The sequence below is a fragment of the Stegodyphus dumicola genome, chromosome 1 (assembly GCF_044657685.1).
Source record: "Stegodyphus dumicola isolate Sdum_Otavi_A_Nest chromosome 1, ASM4465768v1".
Lineage (NCBI taxonomy): Eukaryota > Metazoa > Arthropoda > Arachnida > Araneae > Eresidae > Stegodyphus > Stegodyphus dumicola.
Window position 1 is genome coordinate 8423342 of NC_140768.1, and position 14544 is coordinate 8437885.

At 35.8% G+C, this 14544-nt stretch overlaps 1 protein-coding gene across 1 annotated transcript in view; it reads left to right on the top strand.

The window, feature by feature from the left end:
- The window catches only part of LOC118188453 (uncharacterized), a 537164-nt gene that overhangs the window by 303179 nt on the left and 219441 nt on the right, over positions 1-14544 (top strand). The gene's annotated exons all lie outside the window — the stretch shown is intronic.

Here is a 14544-nt window from a genome sequence, read left to right on the forward strand (position 1 = left end):
GGGCGGCCCATTACGAACTAATAGATGGTCTATTATTCTACACAAAAACTACGAATTCCAACAACGAATTTCGACCTGTTATCCCAGCTAGTCTTAGATTAAATATCCTGCAAGAGCTCCATGACAGCCCTTTAGCTTCTCATGCTGGTATTCGAAAAACTATCCAACGCGTACGCGAGGCAGTCTACTTTCCTGAACTGCAAAAGTTAACAAGGGCGTATGTCCAGTCCTGCCCAACATGTCAAGCCGTTAATTATATTAATTTCCGCCCGGCCGGGTTTCTAAATAGTATTAAATCCGAATTTCCAAATGAAATAATCGGCATCGATTTATTGGGCCCTTTCCCAAAAAGTCAGTTAAACAAAAGTCGCTATCTCCTTGTTATGGTTGATCATTTTAGTAAATGGACCGAAATTGTTCCCTTAAAACGAGCCTCCGCGAAATTAGTTACTGATTCTATTTTAAATAAATATATTTTAAAATACGGGGCGCCCCTAAAAGTTATATCGGATAATGGTCCTCAATTTGTAAGTAATATATTTGAAGACCTGTGCCAAAAACTGGGCATACGTCATTTAAAAATGGTCCCGTATCGGCCGCAATCAAATATAGCGGAACGGGTCAACAGAAATATAGTGAAAATTATCCGTAGTTATGTTAAAATTTTCATAAAAGCTGGGATAACTATGTCAATGAATTTGCTTTCGCCCTTAGGACCGCAAAACATGATACAACGGGCAAAACTCCTGCTGAGTTATTTCTAGGCAGAAAGGTTATAACACCGTTAGATAAACTATTTTATGTGCAACAAAGAGCCCCAGAATTTAAAATGGGTGATATAGAAAAACTAATAAAAGAAGCAAAAAAGAATACGGAAGTAGCACAAAGAAAACAGAAGTTATACTATGATCTGAAACGACGGGGAGTAACTTATAAAGTAGGGGATGAAGTTTTAAAAATCAAGCATTCACTTTCTTCAGCACCAGAAGATAAAACTGCCAAATTTTTTCCACGCTTTGAAGGACCATATGTTATAGAAAAAATAACTCACGCTGTTGTAGTGTTAAAGGCAAGAAATGGTGAAACCTGTTCCGCAAATATTGATCAAATTAAACCCTACTTCGATCGTAATAAAATGAAAATCTTTTCAGATCTTTTGCAGGATCCGGTACGGCAGACACCGCAGGTACAAGTTCCAGAGGTGGGAAAACGACAAGTACAAGGGCAAGCCAATGAGAGACAGAAGCAAGTGAAAAGAAAATTGCCCCGCGGAAAAACTGAAGGTAAAAAGAAAAAGAAGCCGTTCCACCGTCCAGAAAACAGAGTGCACGAACACCCCCAGAATGAAGAAGGGAGAAGGACGACGTATGTGGAAAGGACCGGGAGAAAGGACGGCAACTATAACCCGGCTGTGAAACGGAAGATTGACTCATCCGACAGAACTCTCCGCAGCAAAAGTCGCCGAACTGCGGAAGGGCCATCAGCGGCGGAGGAAAAAGTACAAGAAAAATTTGAACGGCCAACAACGAGGTCCAAGCAGGATCACGACAGAAGTTTCCCGGTTCCACCAAGACCAGCTGCCTTCAAACGGCCAAGACCACAAGCAGAGCACAAAAGGAAAGTGTTCAAGGGTGGCCGTACTGGTGAAAAACGGAAGCTTCCAGAGAAAAGCACTGAAGGGCGAGCCCGTACAAGAAGGAGGATAAACCAAGCTACTATCTGCGGTACCTTTAAAGACTGGGCCCAGAAAAGGATGTCCGAATATTACAAAGATAAGTAAAATTTTATGTTACTTTGCAAACTTAAGTTAATCTTTCATTCTTACTGCAAGTGGCAGATTTCAAGAAGTTTTACCTCATGCGAGGTCTACCTTTATCGCCGAAAGGGCGAGAAATGAGTTGTGACCGATTTTCTTATTATGTTTTTCAATTACTCGCGCATAAAACTAAAGTTGATGTATAATAGCGTTGTGTAAGAACTTAAATATTGTAAAAAAAAAAGTTATTGTATAAATTTTATTTAAAACATTCTAGCAAGAGAGAAGTTTTAGTCTGAAAGACTTTTTGAAATGTAGTATTATTTCAATGTAGAAAGAATTGGCACTTGCTTTGAAAAGAATAGAAGTTAACAATGTACTACTAATGTATGTTTTCAAATGTGTAAAATTAACGGCATGTTGATATGTTCTTATATACATGTGAACTGTTATTTTGAATGTTAAGAAATACCGTGATATGGTAAAAGTGAAAGTAATGTTAAAAATTTGTTATTCGTGTGACTGTAAAGATTAAATCATGGTGAATATGTGTTAAAGGTTGAATGATGTAGTTAGGCTCTCTGACGCTACACTTTAGAGTTAGCCACTTTTAGAATAGTACCTCAGGGTTTAGAGTTGAAATTAGGGTGTGTTAAGAGGTCTCGTATGTTGAATTTTAACACGTTAGTGTTTTGATTGTAGGAGGAAGTGTGGCACACGTAGACAGAAACACATACGTGTTTGGTGTTCTTTTACAACACATGTCAGAGAGCACGGGGAGAGATAATTAAAATAGTCATGAATGAAATAAGAATGTTAAGAGAAGTATATTCTATATGTTAATTGCAATGTCATTCTGTAACATTTCATTAAACTAGTTTTCCTTCCAGATCTCTGGAAGGAACCAGAATTGAATAAAGCTCCTGTTTAGATGCAGTACAGATGAAAAAAAAAAAAAAAAAAAAAGATTGTTGTATATCCCGGGAGCTGCTATTGTAACAAATTTCTTTCTTTTAAATTTTCTAGTTTCTAGCTAAGTTATGATTGTAAAAGGTTGGCCTCGCGTTAGTTTTTAGAGCTAAAAGTTTTCAACAAGGTCGTTTTAGACCTCAGTTTCAAACTAATTAACTCTGGCGGGAAGTATGTAAGGATCTTAAGTTTTACTAACGTTTATTTTATTTTAAATCTTTACTATCACTTCTTATTTTCTACTTCCGGCCAGAATTATAAGCGTGAAGGATTTTATGCAAAGTTGTCTGGCGAACGCCAAGTATTTAAGTGTGGCCTTTTTGCCAAGCAGGAGAGAGGAAGCAGTGAGTTCGAAGCAGGCCGCTTACCCTAGAAGTTACGCAGTTGCTATTTGCCTTCCAGGCCAGAGGTTTTAATCCTCTTGATAAATTAAACGTATTGTAGTGTTCACAGTCTCTGTGCTACATACGCTTCCTGTTATTATAAGGCCAATCTTATTCTAAAGTTAAATTAGAGTTTAGTTTTATTTTTATACCTTTTACGTTAGACCCCGAGTGGAGGGTCATTGTATTCCGAAGTACGGAAGTCATTGTATATAAAGAAAAATAAAGGGTCTTGTATACCCTTCGTCTGTATCCTGTCTACTTACTACGATTAGTGAACATAGCTTTAGTAAGCTCTCTGTTCCTAGTCAGGTCATTGTATGTTTCCGAAGAAGGTTAGAAGAAACATTGAACCTGATAACTCTTCCTTTGCCTGATTTTGCATTATCCTTAATTTTTGGACATGAGTGTATTAACAAGAAACTGGAGTAATAGAGTTTAACATTTAGCATCAAAGAACGATATATCATCTTTATCACCTCTGATTTTAGCATGCTGGATCTCTTTCTGTTTAGAATAGAGATTTAATAAATTTTCTATTTAGTGAGCATTTTTGGGAGTCATTATGAACAAGCTTTTTTTGGGGGGGACTAAGAAACTGAATTCTCCCTCCCCCTCCCGAAACAAAAACGATTGAATAATTTGTCTGTTATTTAAGAAACGTTGACGCCCTTAACAGAGAAAAAATAAAGGGTGTGTATTTCCGATTTTCTTTCAGATTTTAACGATGATTGCATTGTATTGATATTCATAAATACAACAAAATTTGAATTCAGTTTAATCGAACACTTTATTCTGCTTTATGAATATGTAAGACCCCTTTAATTCTTACTGTCATTTCAATATTATTTAATCCCTCCCTTTTCCTCCCCTCCTTTGCCTCCCCAGGGGTGGTGAATTTGCAACATTTGTTTTGACTTGATTGGACAACTGAAAAATTAGAGTGACCTAGAGAGTGACTTCAACAGGCACTGAGAAGGAAGAAGATAACAATAAAGCGATTGATTAGCGATTTTAATAACCTGCATTGTTGCTGGGATCAAATTCGTTTAATGTTCATTGAAGGACGGGAGAAGAATATTAAGTGCTGTTTTGGAATATAGAATTGTTTTCGAAAATTTTTAGTATTTCCCATTGTTCTTTTAATTGTTAATCATCAACAGCGTACACACGAGAAAGAGAAAAGCGCCATTTTGGTCTCATTGTTCTGCGAAAAGTACTCAGGAAGATAAATTACTTTTAGTTGTTTCTCATGTCGTCGAAAGTAGCAGTATATTTATATTCGGTTTCATTATGACAGCTTGATAAATATAATTTGACTTTCCCTTCGTATTTATTTGCCCAAAGAGCGTTAGCCCAGAAAGGGTATTAATTTCAAAATGGCATTTTGTGTCGATTCACTTTTCAAACTGTTGCCACTAAATATAATCGCCATGTATTATATTTAAAGAAACTAAACGATGAAGAATCTGCCTGAACGCATGAATGTTTCTCGCATTGTGAAGAAACAACTGTACCTAGAGCAATCCAGTTTTGAATAACGTAGTCCTCCAACCGAAGAGGGGAACTTGGAAGTCCGAATTTTGAATTTTGTTTTATTATCTATTCCAAATTTTGTAAAACTTGAACGAATTCTCGATTAACAAACTCAACGATTTACAAGCGAGCAATGGCGACACGCTACGCCGCCCCCTCCAAAAAAATCATCTACAGCACGCGAGACTGTGTACTCTAAAGATATGTTGTTTTGCTGCTTTTAAATATTTTGTGACATTGCTGCTGAATTGAATTTTATGTGTATGTGTGAAGAGTATGATATTTAATCAATAAAGATAACACACAAAACGTTAAAAAACGCTCTTTCGGGCATAATGTAAAATATATGAAAGCTTTCAGATTTTTTTTATTAACTTTCTTTCCAGTAATACCCTTTTTCGACCTTGCCTTGATGTTTATTTAACCTGGTGATCTCTTAAAGATCTTCAGCTATGCAGATTATTTCTCTAAAATGAGATTCAGTTGAAAGCTACGTTTTTAGAAGTAATAATCTTTTAAGTTTTACGTGTCAACATTTGTAACATTTATATCACTCCTCATGCCTCGACACCGAAGTCACTTAAGCATATAGGTAATAGCCATTCTTAAATGCCGAGAACGTTACCCAGGGGGACACAGATATTATACTCATGTACATCTATTTGGAAAGTAGACGACGCTTGCCTGGACTAGGTAAAAAGAGGAAAAATCAATAACGTTGGTCTGGTAACAAATTTTATTTTCGAATATTTTTCTCACATGCCTTACCATATTAGCCATATTAAATAATTTTAGCATATTTTCCCCTTATATTTTATTCTCTCTTTTTATTTTCTTGCACGAAGTAAAGAAAGTATTGCGATCGCGAAAATATTCGGGTATCATATTTCAACGAAAACGTCCATTTTGACCACTATCAATTGCAATTTAACTGTGTTTTTGCTTGACATGTATACATATGGACAGACTAAAGGACTCTTTTTCCCGAACTTATTATAAAACTGATTTAAAAGGGATTTAGAAGATAACTGAAAAACGAGTAGCCTCAGAACGTAGAAATTTTATGTATAGGACTGCTATAACATGTAGTTGTGCACCTTTCCTTTTGGTTGAAATCGGCCGCACAAGAAATATATATATATATGTGATGTACCAGCTTTTGTCAGGAATAAATAGATTGTTGAAGAATCATCAATGTAGTCGTAGCTTAATTTATCAGACGATAGTTTTAAAAAACAGGATCCATTTATTATATTTCAGGAGAAAATAGCAATTACAAAAATCTGATCTCCGGAGTAAATAAAAAAGAACTACTAATAATATTTTGTATGAAGAGTTTACTGCATCGTGACATTTAAGAAAAAGCCCCGATATTCCTTTTGCGAGTCTTTTTATAGCCTCTGGAAAGGCAGAGCTTCCATGAAATGACGTCAGCCTCGTCAGCCAATCCAGTTCGCTTGAAATATTTCCAGAACATTCTAAAACTGTACGTGTAGAAAAGGCGGGAAAAACAACTTGACTACGGGGCTGTGGATTTAATTCCAGGTACTTTCAAATAAAAGAACGTCACCATTAAAAATGAAAAGAACATACAGTTAGAATTCTAATTGTATTCTTGACTGTGGAATTTTATTATTACATATATATATATATATATATACCCACTCTGTTACTTGGCTCAGTAAACGCATTTTTTATTCCTCATATGTTAGTAAATTGCGCATTTTTTGCTTTAGAAAGGATTGAATTGTGTTGTTTTTATCTTCCGGTTAAGGTTCTCATGCCTTTAGTTAGTCTGCATGCAAGAGTTGCACAATTATCAACAATTTGAAAGTTGTTTAAAGCTATTTTTAGCCTTTTTTTTTTTTTTTTTTTCCTACCATAGCAGCCATATTTGTTTACATTTGAAACGGTCGAATAGTGAATTAAGTCTTTCTGCACGTTCCCTGTCTTTTTGCCGAGTGGGACCAAAAGGAAATTTTTAGCTTTGTGCACCGTAAAATCTGCTTTTTCGCCTGCTGGACAAATTGCTTGTTTTGCGTAGAAACTGTAATTTTAATTGTAAAAATTATTTTTCAATTGTTTTAACTGTATTTGGTGCTTTGTTTTTCTATATCTTTCAATTTTTAATGAAAATATTTTGAGTGTTTATGTTTATTTTTGACTTTCCGCGAAGTGAAAGCTGAATTAAAGAGTCCTTTCACCCAAACGCATTATAAAATTGAATTAAAATGGGAATCTAATGTATAACCTAAGTCGCGCTTTCGAGACATGAGAAACGCAGGTTGAATTTCGTCAACTGGCCCAGTAGAACGGGAGATATAGAACTGTCATATTTTTTTTCTTCCGCCCCCCCCCCTGCAGTGTACCTGAAGCATTTGTTGGAAACCGCTGCTTTGGCGGATACTTTTGATCTACTCCCGCTGCTTGCTGTGGAGGAGATTTTTATTCCATTTTGCATTTGCCGTTTTTTCATCTTGCCATTATTCATTTAAAAATTCCCTCTTGTTCGGAAATGCCACTATCATTCAATTGACTCCGGCCTGCCTTGTTTAATACTAGAAATAAATAAGACGATTCTTCAAATTCGCATTTCTTTTGTGATCAAAGGGTCTAAATCCAGAATTCATGATTCTATTATGAAAGGCAATAAATCGATTTATAAAATGAGGTGAATAACCTCCCGCCGGAGACAAACCGAAAACAACTGAAATTCGATTTTTTTTTTTTTTTTTTTTTTTTTAAAGCGGGGCTCTTCATAACCTGGATGATTCCTGCAGAGTTTTTATTTGTCCGATCTGAAATCCGGTTCCGGGAGCATTTTTTCCTTTTTTTTTTCCTCGATTGGGTAGATCCTCTTAATAAGGGGATTTATTTACCTTTAAACATGTTTCTTCCGTGAGTTGTTCAATGTTTTGATGCGTCTGGTGAGGAAGATGAGAAAAAAGGATCGCCGTCTCTACTTGTCTCTGGTGGTCTTTGTATTTTGTCATTCGCGGTCTTCTTGTCATTAATTTTTTTTCTTTAACATTCCGATAGGTATTTCCAGGCTTCTTCCTGTTGTGAAAACAAGACTATGTCGGACACTCCTACACAGATATCGTTATAGTTTGTGACACTTAGCACGATAACTTCAACTTTAGTTTTAAGAATCTCAAAACACTAATTCAGCTTGCTTTTTTTTTTGTGGATCCATTTTTCAGTCTGCGCAGAGCCCTTCCGAATGTTTTGAATCGCTGCGTTATGCCATTCAGAATTTATACTTTCTTTACTTTGGCAATAATTCCATTGCACGGAACACTGCTTTATCCTCTAAATCGGTAACTATAAAGACCTAGATCCACGGGGATCTGTGACCTTGACGATGACCTTCCGTTTAATTTAATTTTAATGATCTATGCTACAAATGTAATTTAAATTATATTTAGTTTATAATTAGTCCAAAGGGGCAATTTGCCCAGAAGGGCTATTAATTTCGTTTTGGCATTTTGCGTTGAATCACTAGAAACAGCGTACCACTTTTCAAATTGTTGCCACCAAATATTATTGTCCTGTGTTATATTTAAAGAAATTAAATAATGAAGAATCTGCATAAACGTATATATGTTTCTCGCGTCGTCATAAAACAGCGATACCTAGAGCCATCCAATTTTGAATAACGTAATCCTTCACCCGAACATGACCACCTGGAAGCCCGAATTTTGAACTTTGGTTTTATTGTCTATTTCAGCTTTTGTAAAACTTTAACGAATTTTTACGCCGAGCGGTAAAGTCGCTGAACACTGGTTCCGCATGGACGCTTTCGTGGTTTTCCCCATGTGTAACGTGTATACGAGCCAGTTTCCCTTAGAAAGTCCTCCACGAAGGCATCCCTTCCCTTAGGCAGATAGCCCTAGCGTGCTTTGCCATAATTAAATAAACCAAACCATTAACAAACTCAATGATTTCGAATCGATCAATGGCAACATTGTACGGAGGGGGGGGGGGAATATCTCCAGCGCGCGAGACTGTGTATCGGAAATTCTAAAGATAATCTCTCTTAAGTATTTTACGATATTGCCGTTGAACTGGATATGTTAAGTGGCAAGAACATGATATTTAGTAAATAAAGGTAACACACAAAATGTTAAAAAAAAAAACGCCTTCTCAGGCATAATGTAAAATCTGAAAGCAATCAGTCGCACCAAAAGTATATATATACCCACTCTGATACTCCGCTCGGTGAGCTCAATTTTTTTTATTTATTTATTTTTTATTTATTATTTTTTTTTTTTAATTCTAGTATGTTTGTAAATTGCGCATTTTTTACTTTAAAAATGATTGAATTGTATTGTTCTTACCTCCGGTTAAGTTTTTTATGCATTTAATTAACCTACATACAATAATTGTAGAATTAACAACAATTTAAAAGTTGTTTACATGCGGCTAAGCCTAATTTTTGTTTCTATAGCAGCCATATTTGTTTACATTTAAAACTTCTTTTATTATTGTGAATTAAATCATGCTTAAGCCATTCTGGGATTAATATTGCAGTTATTGAATTTACCTATGTATTGACTCAGCATAGCTTCCACGATAAATTAAGTCGGTTTGTACGCAGTTTGTCTTCAGTGCCTTTTTGCTGAGTGAGATCAAAAGTAAACTTTCTGTTTTGTGCATCGAAAAATCTGCCTTTTTGCAGGCTAGCCGAATTGTTTGTTTTTGCGTAGAAACTCTAATTTTAGTTGTAAAAGTTGTTCTTTAAATTGTTTTAAGTATATTCATGTTTTATATTTTTCTACATTTTTTTCAATTTTTAATTAAAATATTTTGAGGTGCTAACTTTTTTTGCCCTGTCGCGAAATGAGAACTGATTTAATTGAATGAGAAATGTATCTCTAATGAAATTCGAGGAAATAGGTTTAAATGAATTGCAGAAAAAAGTGCGTATAATTTAATATTACGTATACGAAAGTCATGTGGTGTATATGTTACCGTGAAAGACCGAAATTGGAGAATGTCGACTTTCACCGGAGAATATCAACATTCACCAAATACGTCGGTGAAAGATCGAATATTTCTTTACATTCTTGTACATTCGGACCCTCACCGGTGTATGTTGACAATCACAGATATGCTGGGGTGTAAGTCGAAAAGAGAGGTCATAAAGTGCCATAATAGTTTAAGTTGTTGCAATAAATAAGATTTGAATTACATAATTTAGTAAGTTTTTTTATAACTGTTATTTTATTTTCTTATTTAGAACGTACTGTATAATTAAGTAACTTTATAACTTCTATTATTTTCCTTTGTCATTTTGAATGCATTGTGTGTTTTAGGTTCTCATGTTATTAAGTTCTTATTTCCAGTCTCGAGTGCGTTTATTCGCGACTGAATGACGGAGAAGAAAATATAATATTGTTATATGTTTAACATTCACCATTAGTACATGGTGAATGTTGACATTGACCGGTGAAAGTCGACATTCTCCAGATTTTGGTGTTTCACAGTAACATATACATCGGATTTTTAAAGAATAAATCCCATCTCTTTATCCACATAATCTTCACTGTGTTTAGTTCCATCAGGATAAATCTCCCAACCATACCTCTAAATTTACTGCTTTGTAAAAATGAGAAATGCAAACGGAATTGAAGTTATTCCTTTTAAATGCATTCCACCCAAGTCCCCCGTTGTGTCTCCTATGGAGTATTGAGCATTTGGACTTAGTTTTAAAACTTTTTATAAGCTGCATCCCAAAATCATTTCACTCGCTCTCTGTGAAATCGAGCACTGATCAGAAACTTCACTCCATTTCTAATTCAATCAACCTACGATCAAGCTCGCTAGCATTGTTTACATGTAGATAAGATGTACAATCTCAAGACAATTCTACGTTGCTTCCATTTATACCGTTGACCTTAGGGAAAAAAACATTCAATTGATTCCCACTCTCTGCTTTCTTTGACTCGGACAGCTATGAATCGAGGCCAACAATTTGCCCCCGATTCTCAAATTCTTAATTTGGCAGTCACCTTGGAAGAAGCTGATAACATTGTGGTCGCTATCTCGTTGTGCGAATACGTAAGGAGAGACTGTTAGGATTGAAAGTAACAACTTTGGCCTATTCTAACCTGTTTTTTTTTTTTTTTTTTTTTTTTTTTTTTACCTGCCAATCTGAATTTCTCTGGGAGTTGGCGTTCGTAAGAATTTTTCGAAGTTTCAGAGTAAATGAAACAACACGTGTTGTATGTTCCGAAAGTTGAATTCAGCGTAAAATTCATGCGTCAAAATTAAATCAAATCACATTTCTGCAACATGTTTCAAAAAAAAATTTCAGAAACTGAACATGTGCATTGGAACTACTCATACTGCATAGATATAGGAAAGAAATAAGTCACAAAAAAAGCTGTAATTATGATGTGTAGTATGAATACTAAATGTGAAAAAAAAAAAAAATTCTTGGCCTGAATATGGAATATTACTTTTGAAACGACATGTGAAATCAACCTATGACGTAGAATCACTATAAACGGGGTATTGCTCTTCAAATTGTTGCCGCCCAATATTATCGCCCTGTATTATACACAAAGAAATGAAATAATGAAGAATCTGCACGAATGTACGTATGTTTCTCGCACTGTTAAAAAAAACAACCATTTCGTTATGAATAACATAGTCCCCCACCCGAACAGCCAGATTTTGAATTTCAAATTTGTTTTAAATAAATTCAAAGCTTTCAAAGCGAGCATTAGCAACACCGTATGGAAGGGGGGGCAATATATTTCCAGTGTCTGATACTGTCTATCGGAAATTCTAAAGATATGGTGTTTTTAAATATTTTGTCATTTTTCTGTTCATTTGCATGTGGGATAAGTATGAAGAATGCATTTGCATGTGGGATAAGTACGATATTTGATTAATAAATTTAACACACAAAATGTTAGTAATAAAACGGCGAAAAGCGTTTTGCAAAGCCACAGAGGTAGAGAAAGTGAACACTGATAGGATGAACTGAGAAAAGAGTCGGGAGTTCTAAACGCATACTGCTATGCTGCTTTCAAAATTTTTGTAATTTTGCTATTGAATTGCAGATGGTCTAAGTGCGAAGAAAATGATGCTTAATAATGAAGCTAAAAAGATTTTTAAAAAGTGGGTTAGTAGGAGTCAGTGTAAAAGCAAACTGGTAGACGGGGGAACTCTGCGAGACCATACAAGCAAAACCTTAACAAATACTTCTTGGCGACCATTAAAATCTGAAACCTTTTAATTTTTTTTTTTTAGCTCAAAGAGGTAATTGCCCAGAAGGGCTATTGTTAATTTCGTTTCGGCATTTTGCGTTGGTTCACTATAAACGGCAAATCACTTTTCAAACTGTTGCCACCCAATATCAGAGCCCTGCATTATATTTAAAGAAATTAAATAATGAAGAATCTGCATGAATGTATCTATGTTTCCGGCAGTGTGAAATAACGACGGTAACGAGAGCCATCCAATTTTAAATAACATAGTCCTCCAACCGAAAATGGGCACTTGGAACCCAAATTTTGAATTTGTTTTATTATCTATTTCATGTTCTGTAAAACTTTAAGGAATTTTTGGTTAACAAACTCAACGATTTCAAAGCGAACAGTGGCAACACTTGTACGAAAGAAATATTTTTATCTCCAGCGAGCGAGACTGTGTATCGGAAATTTTAGAGATATGCTGTTTTTAAATACTTTATGTTATTGCTGTTGAATTGAATTTTATGTTTTGGAATTTGGAATTTGTTTTATTATCGATTTAGCGAGCCATGGCAACGTTGTACAGAATAAACATTTTTATCTCCATCGCGTGAGACTGTGTATCGGATATTCTAAAGATATGCTCAATTTAAAATTATTTTGCAATATTGCTGTTATAGTTTAAGTGCGAAGAACATGATATTTAATAAACACACAAAGGTAACACACAAAAAGTTAAAAAAACGCTCCTTTGATCGTAATGCTTTCAGATTTTTCTTTTTTTTTAAGTCTTGTTTTATTAAGTTTTTTTTTATTAAGCCTTGTTTTTATTAATTGTTCAGTATCGCCTGGACATGCAGTATTTCTTCACACATTTTTGCCCCATTCTGTGTCTTTTTTTGTGGAGCATTCCGTTTTATTTTATGTTTTTCGGCGTAGTGTTTCTTCGTCCGCTGTCTTCAGTCTGTCTTAACTGCCTTGTCAGCTTCATTGCCAGGTGCGGATGGGGGAGGAAGGTATCATCGGATCAGAGAAACCTAGGAAGGCAGGAAGTGGGTTAGCGAAGGCAGCTGAGTGGACAGCAGCTGCTGTTCCAGCCGACTCATGGAATGCAAGCTCGCTACACCTACCTGTAGCGATAAGAAACAGGGCCACACGGTGACATTCGCATGGCAATCGAGATGCCATCTCCTTTTCGTTCGACCTCGACGGCGTTCCGACGAGACCCGAAACGTTATTGCCCTGGAAATTAAATACGTCCGCTGCTGTCAACAGGACTGATCAAAATAAATAAAAGATTAATTCCTCAGGCAACCCATTAAGATCTCGCCACAGGGAACGCTTTTTCACTCATATTTTTGCTACGAATTCATGTTTAAAATTTTCTTTCTTCATCTTTTTCCACCTGCGCTTTCTTCCCTCCCTTTTTTAACCCCTCGAAGTAAGCCCCTGTCGAACGCTGTTACGTCATTAACGAGTTGCGCAAAATCGCGTTCTGAAAAGTTAACTACTGAAAAAAAAAAAAAAAAAAAAAAGGTTTAGGAAGTATTATTAAACGCTACACCGAAGGAAGAGATGTCTTCATGGAGAACTTTCTAAGGGAAGCTGGCTCGTATTAACACGTTACACATTGGGAAACTCACGAAAACATCCACGCAGCCAGCCCGTTCGCGGGACTCGGACCGAACTACCAGTGTTCAGGAACTTTATCGCTCGGCCACTGGTGGGCCTGCATTAAGAATTAAGGTAACGTATATTCCGGCATATAACGCGCACCTATTATTTCAAACCACTTTTTTTTTTTTTTTTTTTTTTTTGCTTTTGGTTTTTAGGTGTATTCGCCATGTAACGCGCACCCGTTTCTTTACGAACGAAACTGAAAGCTATGTGGGTAATGCTATCTTTTGAAGTCATTCATTCTATGATTTTTTCAGGCTTTCGTACAATGGTATACTGAATTGACAAGGCGGTATGGGGAATAATATGTGTGCGGGGGGGGGAATGCTTGAGTGAGTAAATAATTCTGCAAAGATTGCCTCGTTGTATTCGATGCAGGAGTGCACAAGAATGTTCTTCTACGGTTTGAAGAAAGGGGTATTATTTGAGGTAATAATTTGAAACCGTGATTCTGAAGTGACTATCGAAGGCAAGCAAGGGAAAGAAGACCAACTGCTTCATGCCAGTCTAGAAATAGTGTGCGAGTGGATAATAAAAGCATGGAAAAAATTAAATCCCATATTATTCAAACGTCATTAAAAATGTGGTATATTTAACAGTCTCGATGGAAGGGGAAGATGATTATATATATATATATATGAATCAGAGTAATACTGATGACGAACACAAACAGATTTCGATGATGTGCCGGAAGATACAACGACGAATTTTTCATGTCATCCGATAAAGGAAATTTCTTAAGTTCATAAGGTATGTCATTTCCTTTAAATAAACAACATTTAGGTATATGCAGAAATCAAATTTTTGTTTGCTTATCTTTTCCTTATTTTGAAATCTATCATTTCTGTACTCGCCGCGCACCCTTTTCTTTACGAAGAAACCTGAAAGATAAATGTGCGATGCTTTTATCTTTTGAAGGCATTCATTCGAAGATTTTTCCCATGCGTTCGATCAATCGTAGCGAATTGACAAGCGATAAGGATACATGGTGGAGGTAGGCTTGATGGAGTAAATAATT